Genomic DNA, 16,458 nt, shown 5'->3' with positions numbered 1-16,458 from the left:
ACATCTCCACCCCACCACCCCACTCCACAAGAATACCTGAAAGATTCTGTCAACTATTTGGTTAAAAATCTAAGTTATCTGCACCAAACCTTTGATCTACAAGCCTAGTGACTGTTTCTTTTTCTAGATATTCACTGATCATCCCTTTAATAACACAATCTAGAATTTTGCCAGGAATCAAAGTCAAGTTTACTTACTTTGTTGATAAAATGGGGCCAGGAAAGGGAGTTGGGCTATATGATGTCCAAGGTTTCTCATCAGTTCTGACATTCCATGATTCTTTGAAGGACCACAGCTAATTCCTTCAGTCATTGTTTATATATTATGGTTTCATACAGGGTAGGAAAGAAGGAAACAAATATTAAGTCCCTCTTATGTGCCAGGCACTGTGTTAAACAATATCCTGGGGAGGTAGGTGCTATTATTATCGCCATTTTACAGTTTAGAAAACTGAGGCAGACAGAGATTGTGGTTTGCTAAGTGTTACATAGCTTGAAAATGTCTAATACCAGATTTGAATTTAGTTCTTCCTGACTCTAAGTCAATGCTTTATCTACTGTGCCACCTAACTGCAAGGGACCTTATGTACGGTATATGATCAATAAATATTTGATGAGTTCTAGTTCCATTTCCATCCTGGTCCCCTTCTTTTCTGTACTCTTGATGTTGTTGTCTTTTGTAACACATGGTGTCCAGATCTGATCCTCATATTCTAAACATAGGGTTACTTGAGACAGTGCCCTTGAAGACAAGGACTGAATTGGGTCTGTTCTGTAACAGGACTGTTCTGTAATACTATAGACTCACACTGAGCTTACAATTCCATCACATCATTAATTTTTATTCACATGAACTGTTATCTAGTGACAATTCTTCCAATTTACACTTGGGCAATTATGTTTTTTAATTTGGTTTCCTTAGGGTTTTATATTTTCCTCTTAAATTCTACTGTATTAATTTGGACCCATTATTCCAAGTGATGCTGTCTACTAAGCTGGATATTTTTGTCATCTCTTATTCAAATTGCTTATTAAATAGTAAAACAGGGCAAGGAAAAAGTCCTGGGAATACCATTGTAGAACTAAGTTCCTTTAATTTGACCATCCCAGATAGTGATAGTCCTACTTCTCTTTCCTTTCTTTATTAAAATCCTTGAGAAAGCCATATGCACTGAGAACCTCCACTTCCCTTCCTTTTATTTGGGTCTAAACCCTCTGTGGTATATCATTCTACTTGATCATTCAACTGAAACTGCTCTCTCTAAAGTTACCAATGATCTCATAATTGCCACATCTAATAGAACAGAAGATGAGATTGGCCAGTGAGAGTCCAATCCTTATGAGCATGTGATGCATAGTCCGTGAACAAAACTCCCAGCTGGACTTCAGAGCATGCACAGGTACTGTATCTGGTTACCATGTGAAGAAGAGCTTTTGAATAGCTACCAACTCAAAAACAAAAAGCACTAACTGGACAATTCCAACTTCCTACTTCCTGGCTACATTGTAGTGAGGAGCATTGTGAACCTGTGGGTGGGGAAAGAAGCCTCTGGTCTTTATCTTCCCACCCAAACTGCTGACACGCGGTCCTGTGTATGGTCTGTTCTTTCCTGCTCTTAAGTAGATTATTGGAGATTGAGTGGATTAGGCTACACCTTGTGAGATGTGATAGCTCAGGAGTTCCATGAAAGTGGCAGCCATACTTTCAAAAACAACCTATGGCACTCAGCCTAGTGGTGAATCTGGCCTAGCAGCCAACACACTTTTTTTTCTGGAGTAATTTCATCCATCAGCTCAACTCTTGGAATTATTTAAAATTCGAGCCCAGTCTGTTAATGGACCAAGTTGGTAGAAGGGAGTGCGTCTCACTTTGGGGAAATGATTTGTACTTTCTGTTCTTGCTATAGGCAAGTTAGATGGTACAGTGGATAGAGAACTGGGCCTGGAGTCAGGAACACTTGAATTAAAGTCCTTCCTCGGAAATTTACTAGCCGTGTAAAGCCTGGCAAAGCTGGGCAAGCCACTTAACCTCTGTCTCAGTTTCTTCAACTATAAAGTGAGGGTAATAAAAGCTACCCAACAGGTGTGAGAAGTGAATATTTTTCTCTTGTATTTAATAACTAATTATTGTATTAGGACCAAGGTTTTTCCCCTTTTCTACTTCCTCATCCAGAATTAACAAGTGTGGGAAATCTTTCTAAAACACTTATCCAGCCAGGATGGCTAAGGTTTAGTCAAAGACAGTAAAAGAAATTCTAAGTTTGGGCTAATGGGTACCTCCCTGCTCATTGTTTTTGCTCACAAAGGTCTGGGAAGTGTTGATTCTCCCTTTTATCAGACAGGCGATATGAAAAATGATAAGTCTCTTTGACCAAGATATGGGTGACCCAAGACCCTCGTTGTAATATAGCCCACCCTCTCATTGTAATATTCATTGTCTCATTAATTGTTAACCAATCAATGTTGATTGCTACCCTCAGGAACACTTGTTCTTCCATGGGCTTATAAACTGTGAGTCCACCACCATGAAGGGTGTTTGGTCTAAGAGAGATGGCCAAATTACCATCCTTTTATTAATAAACATGATTAAGTTACCCAGAAATCATGTCTCTCAAAACTTTTTATATGTCCCACAGGGTTATCGTGAAGATCAAATGAGATTTGTAAAGCACTTAATTGTGTAGTGTGTAGGGAACAGGCTGGAGAAAAGGGTCTCTTGTGGTTTGTTTTTTTTTAAACTAGATAATCAGTTTTGTGGTTGTAACATGAAAACTTTCATAGGAATCCAGATCCAAATGGTACTCTTGGTATTTTTGAGATATAGAGTGTCTTCTGCAAATACCTAACAGGGCCTGCAACATTTTGCCCAAGACAGTTCAGGGCCAACTTCAAAAATTCCAGCAAATGTCCTGGGGTTGGAAAGATACATGGAACTCTGATATCCTCTCCAAGTCTTTTACTGTGTCTGCCAGAGCAGTGATAGAGATCACCATGGGACTGGTTGCTCTTGAAAGGGTCACTTTACATGAGGTGTGAAGCATCAGCTGGTGGCTTCTGGTTTAAAGGGCACTGCCTTACTTCAGGCAAGGACAGTGTGAGTAGACCAGTGCCTGTCACCTGGGATTGGCACCAGGTTCCAGAACATTGTAGGCACTTAATGAGTGTTTGTTCTTTCCTCAAATCTTTGCGGTAAATATTCATTTATAAGAGCTAACTGATATTAATTAGCTAAAGGATGTTTGGGTGCTAATCACTGGAGGTTATCCATAATATTATAGAGATACTAACTGCAACTGGAAATTGGTATTGAGGAGAACACACTTGAATGGGGGTCAAGCTGATAACAGTAGAGAAAAATACCCTAACCTATCAAGGGGAACCTATAGAATGCTAAGGTAGAGGCAGATGTAGCCTCTCTCTAAGGAATCCAACTCATCAGTGCAAGTGAGATTTGGGATAAGGACTGCCAGAGTTCATAAAGGCTTAAAAGTTTAAAAGACATCCATGTGTTTTCTACATCTTCTTTCTTGAACTTTTTGCAGCCTTTGACACCGTCAATCTCCATTTCCTTCTCGAGAGTGTCTCCTCTACAATTTTCCTGACATTACTTTCTCTTGGTTCTCTTATCTGTCCCCATCTCTGTCTTGTGGCTTCTCCAGCTTCTTTCAACAGTCAGTTAAAATCTTATCTTTTATAGGAAGCCTTTACCCATCCCTCTTAATTCTAATACTTCCCCTTTGTTGATTATTTCTTATCTATTCTCTATATAGTTGATTTGTACATATTTATTTGTGTGTTGTCTCCATTAGATCATGAGCTCCTTAAGGTCAGGATCTATCTTTTGTCTTTCCTTATATCCCCAACACTCAGTACAATGCTTGGCATATAGCAGGCACTTAATAAATGTTTCCTCTCAGAGAGACTCCTCTCAGCCTTTGTAATGGTAATGGAATAATAAGATCTTTCCAGCCCATTAACAGGCCTCACATGGAGCTCATTGCCTAAGGAGGAGCTTGCTCAGGGGGAAGCTTGCTTTTGGGAAGGCTTTCACACCTTTTGGTACTAAAGCTAATTAGGCACTGAGTCCAGAGGGTTGTGATGCCTTCTGGCTCTGAGCCTATTAGCCAAAGGTGTATATATATATTCTGAGTTGGTATTTTGCTTTGGGGGTTTGCTTATGAGAAGGATCTTTTGATTCCCTGGTTGAGACTCTGAGTAGCTGTATGTTCAGAACTCCCAGACTGCTCAGATGTAAAGGCTCTCTCAGTCCAGTGGTGTATGTAAAGTGTATAGCAATATTGCTTTGCTTCAGGCAGTTAAGACCCCTGCCAGTTGGTCTTTATGCTAATTTCTCTGTTCTGGGTGCTGAACTAGTGAATGTAGTAAAAGCAGGATTGTTAACCCCCTTTTGGGCAGTCTTTCCTAGAAAAGCAGATCCAAGAACCTGTGTTAGCAGGTCATCCTGGGTATGCTAGGGTGCTGGCTGTTACAGCCTCCTTTGCTGGAACTTCATCTAGGTCATGCCACTAATGATGGGTGTTCCTCAGTGGTCTCTCCTGGACTCACTTCTCTTTCCCTTCTGTGTTACCTCATTTGGTGCTTTCATCAACTCTCATGGGTTGAATTACTGTCTCTGTGCAGATGATCCCCAGTTTACATATCCAGCCCTTATTTCTCCCCTGAGCTCCAGTCTTGAATAACCAACTACCTTTTGGCCATCTTAAATTGGACATCCTGTGGAAATCTCAAAACCAAATGTGTCCAAAAGAGAAATCATTATCTTTCATCTGTAGTGTCAGGGATAACACCATCTTGCCAGGTCTCCCAGGTTCACAACCCAGTGTTATCTTCAAATTTTCACTTGGACTCACTGTACATATCAATCCTTCACAACATCTCTTATTTATATCTTCTTCTCTGTACTCAAACAATCATCACTCTATTGCACTCATCCCCTCTAGCCTCAAGTCTCTCCCCACTCCAATCAATCCTCCACTCAGCTACCAAAGTATTTTCCTAAAGTACATGTCTCACTATGTCACTTCCCCATTCAGTCCCCTTTGGGGGGTCTCTATTACTTCTAGGATCAAATAAAAAATCTTATGTTTAGCTTTTAAAGCTCTTCACAACTTGACTCCCTCTTACCCTTCTAGTTTTATTTTAGTTCATTCTTCTCTACCATCCAACTACACTATGATCCATCAAAACTAGTCTTTTGCTATTCTTCACACTGGATACTCCATCTTCTGACTCCTTGCCACTCTTTGCACTGACTATCCTCCATGCCTGGAATGCTCTCCCTCCTTACCTCTAACGCCTAGCTTTTTTGATTTATTTGAAGATTTGACTCAAAATCCACCTTCTGCAAGAAGTCTTTCTGGTCTCCCTCCTTCTCTCCCATTGCCCTTATTGCTACTGCCTTCCCTCTGAGATTACCTTCTCTTTATACTGTACGTATCTTGTATGTTCACTTATTTGCATGCCTTCTCCGTATTAGAATACTCTTTGAGTACAGGGACTATATTTTTGCCTTTCTATGTCTTGTCAGTGCTTATCACAGCACCTAGTGTACAGAAAGCATTTAATAAATGCTTACTGACTGACTAACTGAAAAATATTAGTCTTATATTTTGGGTCTAGTTGCAATAGCTAGGAGGAGATTCCCCCTCAGATCAGGAATGCTGAGTCTTTGACTTAGTCTGGATCATTTTTGCATATGAATCATTTTAAAAAGATGATATTGCTAAAGGCTTCTTTCATCCCAATGACCTCATCTCTGAGTCATTACTCAGACCCAGCAGTGGTGATTGTCCCAGTTTACTGAATCCTAGGAGAGTTTCTGTATGGAGATAACTGAGGTTTTTGGGAGTCTGATCACTGGAGTATTTTGGCTTTTTCTGTAACCTCAATCTTTTAGTGGGTTAGTCTTGTCCCCCCAGTGTGAATTGGGGTTTCCCGAGGACCAGGCAATAGGGTCTTTCTTCTTACCCATTGCTCCTGGTACAGAATCAGACTGGGATCAGCACCACAGAGGGCTATGACCAGCTGCTTTTGGAGACAAGAACCAAAAGTAGGTATGGTCAGGTCATAAAAAAGGAACCCATAAAGTAGATCCACTTCCAGGATCCAAGATGGCAGAGTAAGCAGTAAATTGCTGTAATTCTCCCATATTCACCTCCAAACAACCATAAAATAGCAGCCCAAAACAAATACTGGAGTGGCAGAACCAGCAAAAAGATCGAGTGAAACAATCTTTTAGCCCAAGAAACTTAGAAGATTGGCAAGAAAGGTCTGTCTCACTCAGGTAAAAGGGAAACACAGTCCAAGACAAGAAGGATCCCAGCAAGCCAGAAGCAAGCCCCATCTCAGCAAACTAGCAGGAGATCCTGAGCCCCAGGGCAGTGGAGCAGGCAAACACAAACCCCAGGACCTCTCATGTATAGCCAGAGGAACAGGCAGGCTTTAACTCTGAGAACCTTCGATTGCTTCAGTATATCCCTGGGCAAACAGGCAGCCTCCAGTGGCTAGACAACCACGTACTTCAATATAGCCCCAGGGAAATGCAGAAACACCCCAACAGCTTCAGTACCTGTCAGACACCAGCATAAGGATACTGCCTCACCATCAGGTAAGCTGCCAGACCCCTATGCCCTCCAGCAGCACCAGCCACCCTCCACACCACTCCTTCATCACAGCACCATACACAAGCATCCCCCATGGACCTCAGGGCAACATCAATGAAGCACCAGGTAAACAGCCAGGGCCTATAGCCCCTGGCACAAGAGGCCTGAGACAGTGACTCTTCTACCCCTGGAGAAGAGCTCAAATTTAAAAGAAAGGGAAAAGATGGGCAAAAAAGAATCTGACCACCACAGAAAGTTATTATGGTGACAGGGAAGATCAAGACACAAACTCAGAAGAGGACAACAATGTTAAGACACCTATAGGAAAAACCCGAAAGAAAAATGGGAAGTGGTCTCAAACCCCTAAAGAACTCATGGAAGAACTCAACAAGGAGCTTACAAATCAAATGAGAGGTAGAAGAAAAATTGGGAAAAGAAATGAGAGTGATGAGAGAGAATTATGAAAAAAGAGTCTACAGCTCAGAAAAAGAAAACAACTCCTTAAAAAGCAGAACTGGCCAAATGGAAAAGGAAGTACAAAAACTAACTGAGGAAGACAACTCCTTAAAAGTTAGAATTGGGCAAGTGGAAGCTAATAACTATGAGACACCAAGAATCAATCAAACAAATTCAAAAGAATGAAGAAAAAGAATATGTAAAATACCTCATTGGAAAATCAACTGACCGGAAAAATAGATCGAGGAGAGACAAGGTCAGAATCATGGGACTACCTGAAAGCCATAATCAAAAATAACACCTGGACAACCTTGTTTAAAAAAATTATCTGGGAAAACTACCCTGATATCCTGAACCAGAAGGCAAAAAAAGGTAAAATACCCATGAAAGAACCCACTAATCACCTCAGGAAGGAGATCTCAAAATGAAAACCAAGGAACAGGATAGCCAAATTATAGAACTGTCAGTTCAAGAAAAACAATACTGCAAGTGGCCAGAAAGAAACAATTTAAATGTCAGGGAGCCACAATCAGGATTGCACAGGCCTTAGCAGGCATAACATTAAAGGCTCAGGGGTCATGGAACGTGATATTCCAGAAGACAAAGGAGCAAGAACTACAACCAAGAATCACCTACCCAGTGAAACTAAGCATAATTCTTCAAAGGAAAAAATGGTCATTCAATGAAATAAAAAGATTTCAAGCTTTCGTAAGGAGAAGACCATAATTGAACAACAACAACAAAAAAGTCTCTAATATCAAGACCCATGTATCAACAATCTGGCTAGCAGCTGCTGTGAGGGTGTAAAGCCAAAAATAACCAGCTCACAGAACGCTGCAAGTCCAGGTCCTTTTCATTTGCTTTACTAAGGAAAGTAACGTCAAGGGGTTAACAATCCTACCCCAATCCAGCATATAAATATCATTCACCTAGTTCAGGGGAAAAAACCAGCACCCTGAATTATAGACCAAATACAATTCATAGTTATCAACATCTGGGTCTACAGCCGGGGAGCTCATTATAACGGCTGGCCCACTCCTGCTGTGGCTCAGAGCTCCAAGAGAGAAGGCAAACCTCTGCGCTTATATATCCTGTTTAGGGCCCCAAAGGGTCCCAACCTCACCCAGACCCGGTGTGGAGAAGTTCCCCACCCCCAATACCACATCAGATACAAATCAAAGGCTCCCAATTGTCTCAGTGCTAAGAAATACAAAAACAACCCACTTTATCTGCCCCATTCAAACAAAGGCCAGAATCATTAAAGGTCAACAGCAAAAAGTCCCACCTTAATTACTATTACAACCCAAGAGAAGCCTAAAAAGGGAAAAAGGGACAAGGAAAAAAGGGATTCAATGGAGCTGAACTGTTTACATCCCTACATGGGAAGATGATACTTGTAATTCTTAAAAATTGTGCCACTAATAGTGTAGCTAGAAGGAATATACATAGACAGTACAGGTATAAAATGAAATTTGAGGGAAAGGCATAAAAAGTAATTAAGGGATAAGAAAGAAGAGCACACTGGGTGCAGAAGGAAGGGAGAGGCAGAGTGGGGTAAATTATTTCACATGAAGAGGTGCAAAAAAACCTAATACAGTGGAGGGAAGATGGGAGGGTGTGAAATGGGCATCACTTTAACCTCATTCTCATCAGTATTGGCTCGAAGAGGGAATAATATGCACAGTCAATTGAATGTAAAAATCTATCTTACCCAACAGGAAAGTAGAAAGGGAGGAGATTAAGCAAAGGGTAGAGGGTAGTGTTGAGGGGACTGACAGAAGAGAGGGCAGAAAGGAGGAAACAATAGACCAAAACAAAAATGGTGAGGAGGGAAAGGGTGAAAGGAGAGAGAGGATGAACGGGAAGAAATATAGGACGGAGGAAAATATACAGTTAGCAATCATAACTGTGAATGTGAATGGGATGAACTCTCCCATAAAAGGGAAGCAGATAGCAGAGAGTGGATCAATAATAAGAATCCTACACTGTGTTGTTTATAAGAAACACACTTGAAGCACACACACACACACACACACACACACACACACACAGTAAAGGTAAGGGGCTGGAGCAGAATCTATTGTGCTTCAACTGAAGTGAAAAGAAGCAGGGTTAGCAATCCTGATCTCAGACAAAGCAAAAACAAAAATCGACCTAATTAAAAGAGATAAGTAAGAAAACTACATCTTGCTAAAAGGTACCATAGACAATGAAATAATAGCAATACTAAACATATATGCACCAAGTGGTATAGCATCCAAATTCTTAAAGGAGAAGTTAAGTGAGTTACAGGTTCATGACCAAATAAGAGATAGAAAGCATTATGAAATATAAAATAGACAATTTTGATTATATTAAATTAAAAGTTTTTGCACAAACAAAACCAATGTAACCAAGATTAGAAGAAAAGCAGAAAACTGGGAAACAATTTTTACAGCAAGTATCTCTGATTAAGGCCTCATTTCTCAAATATATAGAGAAATGAATCAAATTTTTAGGAATACAAGCCATTTCCCAATTGATAAATGGTCAAAGAATATGAACAGTTTTCCAATAAAGAAATCAAAGCTATCTATAGGCATATTAAGAAATGCTCTAAATCACTTTTGATTAGAGAAATGCAAATGAAAACAACTCTGAGGTACCTCCTCACATCTATCAGATTGGTGAATATGACAAAAAAGGAAACTGATAAATGTTGGAGAGGATATGGGAGAATTGGGACAATAATGCACTGTTGGTGGAGTTGTAAACTGATCCAACCATTCTGGAGAGCAATTTGGAACTATGCCCAAAGGGCAACCAAGCTCTGCATCCTCTTTGATCCAGCAATACCACTACTAGGTCTATATCCCAAAAAGATCATAAAAAAGGGAAAAAGACCTACATGAGCAAAAATATTTATAGCAGCCCTTTTCCTGGTGGGAAAATATTGGAAATTGAAAGGATGCTTATCAATTGGGGAATGGCTGAACAAGCTGTAGTATATGAATGTAAGGGAATACTATTGTGCATTAAGAAATGATGAACAGGCAGATTTCAGAAAAACTTGAAAAGACTTGTACAAATTGATGCAAAGTGAAATGAGCAGAATCAGGAAAACATTGTACGCAGTATCAGCAACACTGTATGATGATCAACTATGAAAGACTCAGCTCTGCTCAGCAATACAATGATCCAAGACAAGTACAAAGGACTCATGAAGGAAAATGCTATCCACATCCAGATAAAGAACAGATGGACTCTGAATGCAAATCAAAGCATACTTTTTTCATTTACTTTATTCTTTTTCATGATTTTTTCCTTTCGATCTGTTTCTTCTTTCACAACTTCAACTAATATGGAAATATGTTTTACATGAGTATAATTTTACCATTTTAGGAAGAGGGAAGGAGAGGGTGGAAGGGAGGGAGAAAAATTTGGAACTCAGAATCTTGTAAAAAAATGAATGCTAAAAATTGCTTTGACATGTAATTGGGAAAAAATAAAAATACTATTAAAAAGGAAAAAAAATTAAAGGAGCCAAGGAGGGGAGAGAAGATCAGGAATCGTGCTGAAGAATGAATTACAGCAATGTCATCACCATCATCAAGGTGTTTTGTATATTATGATTTAAGGCTTTCAGAAGGCTTTGTATACATCAATATATACTTAAAAAGAAAAATAAGCTGTAATTTATAGAGCTCTGAAGTTCTCATGTACGTTTTCCCCCTGTTCTTCTACATGTGGAATTGTCCACTTTATTTACTTTATTTGTTTTTTTTTTAAGTTTGGGATTTAAAATACACACACATATACAAAACAGGGTGGTGGCTCAGAGTGAACATAAATAGTAATTGTTTCTCTTTCAGCCAGCAACCCTCTTCCCCTCCCAGTTTGATTGTTTTTTAAGCGGCCACCCCTTGACTCACTTCTTAAACAGATCTATTCACTGAATGGGTGTTGCCTCATTCTAAGTGAGAACTCAGAAAGATCTTAGCTTAAAAAGGCCAAGGTCTCTCACTGCATCCTGGGCCATCCCTAGTCATCCTGATCTATATCTGGCCACTGGATCCAGATGACTCTGGAGGGGAAAGTGAGGCTGGTACCTTTGCACAGCGCTTCCTCTTTCAAATCCAATTCAATTGCAAGTCATGTCATCATCTTCCTGGTGTCATGGTCCTCTTCTGGAAAGAAGGACAAAGTACAACTTATAAGCCATAGTTAGCTATGCAAATGCTAGCTGTTGCCTGACACATTCAGTACTCTAGTTTCACTCTGAAGAGAAATCTGTCTTTGGCCTTTCCTCATTCCCAACTGGAGAGGTATCAGCCTGCACCCTGCAACCTTCTCAGTATGTCCTGTCCCTTACCCAATTTGGGGGCAGAGCAGGGAGGAATTACAAAAGGCTGCTCCTTGCCATCTTCCTTACCTGGAAAGTAACCCCTCCACCTCATCTCTCAAAACCTTCTCTTTGTGCGGAACATAATTTTCAAATAATAGGAGAGACATCTTTAGGAGAAACAAAGTAAATTTATTTTACAAACCTTGCAAGATTTGGGCACACCTCCATAATGGAGGAAGTGAGGTAAAATGGAACCTGCCTTGATTTATACTCTTAATGAAAAGATTCCTACCGACCTCTATCCCTTCTCACCATTGGCTGGGAGGTGGGCTTACAGTCTAGGTGCGAAAATTAGACAGAGGACCAAGGTTGATCTGGTTCATTCAGGTTTTCCCTATTGGAACTCAACTGCCTGGATGGCATCTGAAAGTCTAGGAGAAGAAATGGGGTGGGGGGGGAGGAGAGACCTTCCTGGAGCAGAGAACAAATAGCTCACAGGAAGTTCATTATCTTCTAACATCTGAGAGAGAGGGGGAAGGGAATGCCCACAACTCCAGGCCCTGACCTTCCAGAATCACAAGGCCAAATCCTAAACCTCTCCTACTCCCTTAGACATACGCTGTGAAGTCATCACAATTATCCATCCCATTCAGTCCCCCCTCTGATTTCTTATGATTTTGAAGACTTCACACATCATTGCTGACATAAATTGTCCATCAACTTATCTTCCCATCATGCTTGCATCCCCATTACCCTTTTCTAAGCTTTCCATTCCTCAAAATCTCCAATGCATTGACAAACCAAAGGGGGCAGTCCCGTTTGTAAATACAGATACAGAGACCCAAAGGAAAATGATGATGCAATTGTCCCTTTAAGATTCAAAAAGTCTTTTCCTGTATGGATGTCCCGCAGGGAGCACCAGAAGTCTTCTGGTCCCTGGCATTTACTCTGCCATCTTCAGCACAGCATCCCAGCATCTTCCTCTTGTCTTCTTATAGGAACCAGCTTTCTGTCCATTCTCCCACAAAAGTCACCTTAGTACAATTTTAAGTTACCATTTCTAATCCTTATAACCCTGATCATTTTACAAATTGAAAATTGGAACCTTGACCAATTGTTCTGTTTAAGAAATTCACATCAGAACCCAGCTTCTTATATTTTATATTCAGTCATTATTAATTTCCTCACCAGGAGGAGGATGATATCTCACTTAATGAGTTAACAATGGGCTCCAGTACATACATAAACACATTAAATAACCCAATTCTTAACACAGTACATACAATATCATAAACTTTTGTCAAGCCATGTTCTTTGACGGCATTTACAGAATAAGCTGCAAGCCATTCTTCTTTTAACATTATTAATTGTAGCAAAGCCCTAGACAAGCTTGATATTAACCAAATCGCAAAATAATATTCTCACAAGCCCTTGACCTAATTGTCTCCATACCATTACCAAGAAAAAATCTAACTTATACCTATACAAAGACACTACTCCCAGTTCTATAGTAATCTAAGATGTTCCATAATCAATTGATTTTTTTACTGTACTTAAAAAAACTTCTGATTATACAAATTTGCCACCAAGAGAGTAGGGACTTAGAGTAAGGGGACAATATTTTGCCCAGCTTCCTACCAACTCCAGGCAGAAGATATGTCAAACTTGGCTGAGCCAAGATGGCGGCTGGAAAGCAGGGACTAGCGTGAGCTCCCCGCCAAGTCCCTCCAAAAACCTATAAAAAATGGCTCTGAACCAATTCTAGAACTGCAGAACCCACAAAATAGCAGAGGGAAGCAAGGCTCCAGCCCAGGACATCCTGGATGGTTGCTTTGTGAGGTCTATCACACACAGAGCTGGGAGGGGAGTGGAGTAGAGCAGAGCCAAGCATTAGTCACGCAGACCAACCAGACCAGGAGCCGGGTGGAGGGGGCCCTAGTGCCCTGAATCAGTGAGCTGTGGCAGTTGCCAGACTTCTCAATCCACAAACACCAAAGACAACAGAGAAGAATTGCAGAACTCAAGAAATAGCAGAGGGAAGCAGGGCTCCAGCCCAGGACAGCCTGGATGATCTCTGGGTAAGGTCTATCCTGCATGGAGCTGGAAGCAGAGCGGAGTGGAGCAGAGCCCAGTGCAGGTGGCAGCAGAACCAACCACACCGGGAGCCAGGTGGAGCAGGCTCTAGTGCCCTGAATCAGTGAGCTGTGGCAGTTCCAGCCTTCTCAACCCACAAACACCAAAGACAACAGAGAAGGTTAATGGGAAAAGCTGCTGGGGACAGAGTGAAAGAAGGAGTTCGCGGTTCAGCCACCGTCCCAGGGGCAGCCGAGGTGGGGCAGCTACAGAACTACAGCTACAGTTGCTTCAGGCCCCAGGCCCACCTGGTGGGAGAAATTAAGTGGCAGATCAGAGCAGGAGTGCAGAGCCTGCTTAAGATCTGAGTCCAGTCTGGGTTGCGGTTCTTGGAGAAGGAGGAGTGCTGTTGTGGCAGAGATGACTGTATAGAAATAGCTCTGAAAACAACAGCACATCCCCTCAAGCTTGGAACATGGTACTCTTTACTCTACAAGCAATCATACCCTGACGAAAAACTCAAGGGTCAAGTAAGATGGCTGGGAACATGACCAGGCAGTGAAAACGCACCCAGATTCAGTCTCAGACTTTGGAATCTCTCTTTGGTGGCAAAGAAGACCAAAACATACAGCCAGAAGAAGTCAACAAAGTCAAAGAGCCTACAACAAAAGCCTCCAAGAAAAACATGAACTGGTCTCAGGCCATGGAAGAGCTCAAAAAGGATTTGGAAAAACATGTTAGAGAAGTAGGGGAAAAATTGGGAAGAGAAATGAGAAGGATGCGAGAAAACCATGAAAAACAAGTCAATGACTTGCTAAAGGAGACCCCCCAAAAAACTGAAGAAAACAACACCTCAAAAAATAGACTAACTCAAATGGCAAAAGAGCTCCAAAAAGCCAATGAGGAGAACAATGCCTTGAAAGGCAGAATTAGCCAAATAGAAAAGGAGGTCCAAAAGACCACTGAAGAAAATACTACCTTAAAAATTAGATTGTAGCAAGTGGAAGCTAGTGGCTTTATGAGAAATCAGGATATTATGAAACAGAACCAAAGGAATGAAAAAGTGGAAGACAATGTCGAATATCTCATTAGAAAAACCACTGACCTGGAAAATAGATCCAGGAGAGATAATTTAAAAATTATTGGACTACCTGAAAGCCATGATCAAAAAAAAAAGAGCCTAGATACCATCTTTCAAGAAATGATCAAGGAGAACTGCCCTGATATTCTAGAGCCACAGGGTAAAATACAAATTGAAAGAATCCATCGATCGCCTCCTCAAATAGATCCCAAAAAGAAATCTCCTAGGAATATTGTCACCAAATTAAAGAGCTCCCAGATCAAGGAACAATACTGCAAGCAGCCAGAAAGAAACAATTTGATTATTGTGGAAACACAATCAGAATAACCCAAGATCTAGCAGCTTCTACGTTAAGAGATCGAAGGGCTTGGAATACAATATTCTGGAGGTCAGTGGAGCTAGGATTAAAGCCAAGAATCACCTACCCAGTAAAACTGAGTATCATGCTCCAAGGCAAAATATAGACTTTCAATAAAATAGAGGACTTTCAAGCTTTCTCAGTGAAAAGACCAGAGCTGAATAGAAAATTTGACTTTCAAACACAAGAATCAAGAGAAGCATGAAAAGGTAATCAAGAAAAAGAAATCGCGAGGGACTTACTAAAGTTGAACTGTTTTGTTTACATTCCTACATGGAAAGAAGATGTGTATGATTCATGAGACCTCAGTATTAGAGTAGCTGAAGGAAATATGCACATATATGTGTGTATATATATATATGTATATATATGTGTGTGTGTCTATGTAAATATGTGTGTGTATGTATGTATATATGTATGTATATATATATATATGTATAAAGAGAGAGAGAGAGAGAGAGAGAGAGAGAGAGAAAGCGCGAGAGCGAGAGAGAGAGAGGGCACAGGGTGAGTTGAATATGAAGGGATGATATCTAAAAGAAATAAAATAAAATTAAGCGATGAGAGAGAAATATATTGAGAGAGGAAGAAAGGGACAGATAGAATGGGATAAATTAACTCACATAAAAGTGGCAAGAAAAAGCAGTTCTGTAGGAAGGGAAGAGAAGGTAGGTGAATGGGAATGAGTGACTCTTGCTTTCATCAGATTTGACCTGAGGAGGGAATACTATACACACTCAATTGGGTATCTTACCCCACAGGAAAGAAGGAGGAAGAAGATAAAAAAGGGGGGATGATAGAAAAGAGGGAAGATGGGGGAGGAGGTAATCCCTCCTCCTTTTTACCAGAATTATTTTATTTTTTTTAATTTAAATTTATTTATTTAACATATTTAGTTTTCAGCATTGATTTTAACAACAGTTTGAATTACAAATTTTCTCCCAATTTCTACCCTCCCCCCCCCCACTCCAGGATGGCATATATTCTGGTTGCCCTGTTCCCCAGTCAGCCTTCCCCTCTATCACCCCCCTCCCCTCTCATCCCCTTTTCCCTTCCTTTCTTGTAGGGCAAGATACATTTCTATGCCCCATTGCCTATCTTATTCTTTAGTTGCATACAAAAACTTTTTTTTTGTTTTTGAACATCTGTTTTTAAAACTTTGAGTTACAAATTCTCTCCCCTCTTCCCTTCGCACCCACCCTCCCCAAGAAGTCAAGCAATTCAACATAGGCCACATGTGTATCATTATGTATAACCCTTCCACAATACTCATGTTGTGAAAGACTAACTACATTTTGCTTCTTCCCAACCCATCCCCCTTTATTGAATTTTCTCCCTTGACCCTGTCCCCTTTCCAAAGTGTTTGTTTTGATTACCTCCACCCCCATCTGCCCTCCCCTCCATCATCCCCCCCCTTTTATTTTTTTTTTATCTTCCTCCCTCTTCTTTCCTGTGGGGTAAGATACCCAACCGAGTATGTATGGTATTCCCTCCTCAGGCCAAATCTGATGAGAGCAAGGTTCACTCATTCCGCCCTCACCTGC

Source organism: Trichosurus vulpecula, chromosome 2 (assembly GCF_011100635.1).
Source record: "Trichosurus vulpecula isolate mTriVul1 chromosome 2, mTriVul1.pri, whole genome shotgun sequence".
Taxonomy (NCBI): Eukaryota; Metazoa; Chordata; class Mammalia; order Diprotodontia; family Phalangeridae; genus Trichosurus; species Trichosurus vulpecula.
The sequence above is the reverse complement of the archived record's forward strand: the minus strand, read 5'-3'. Positions refer to the sequence as shown.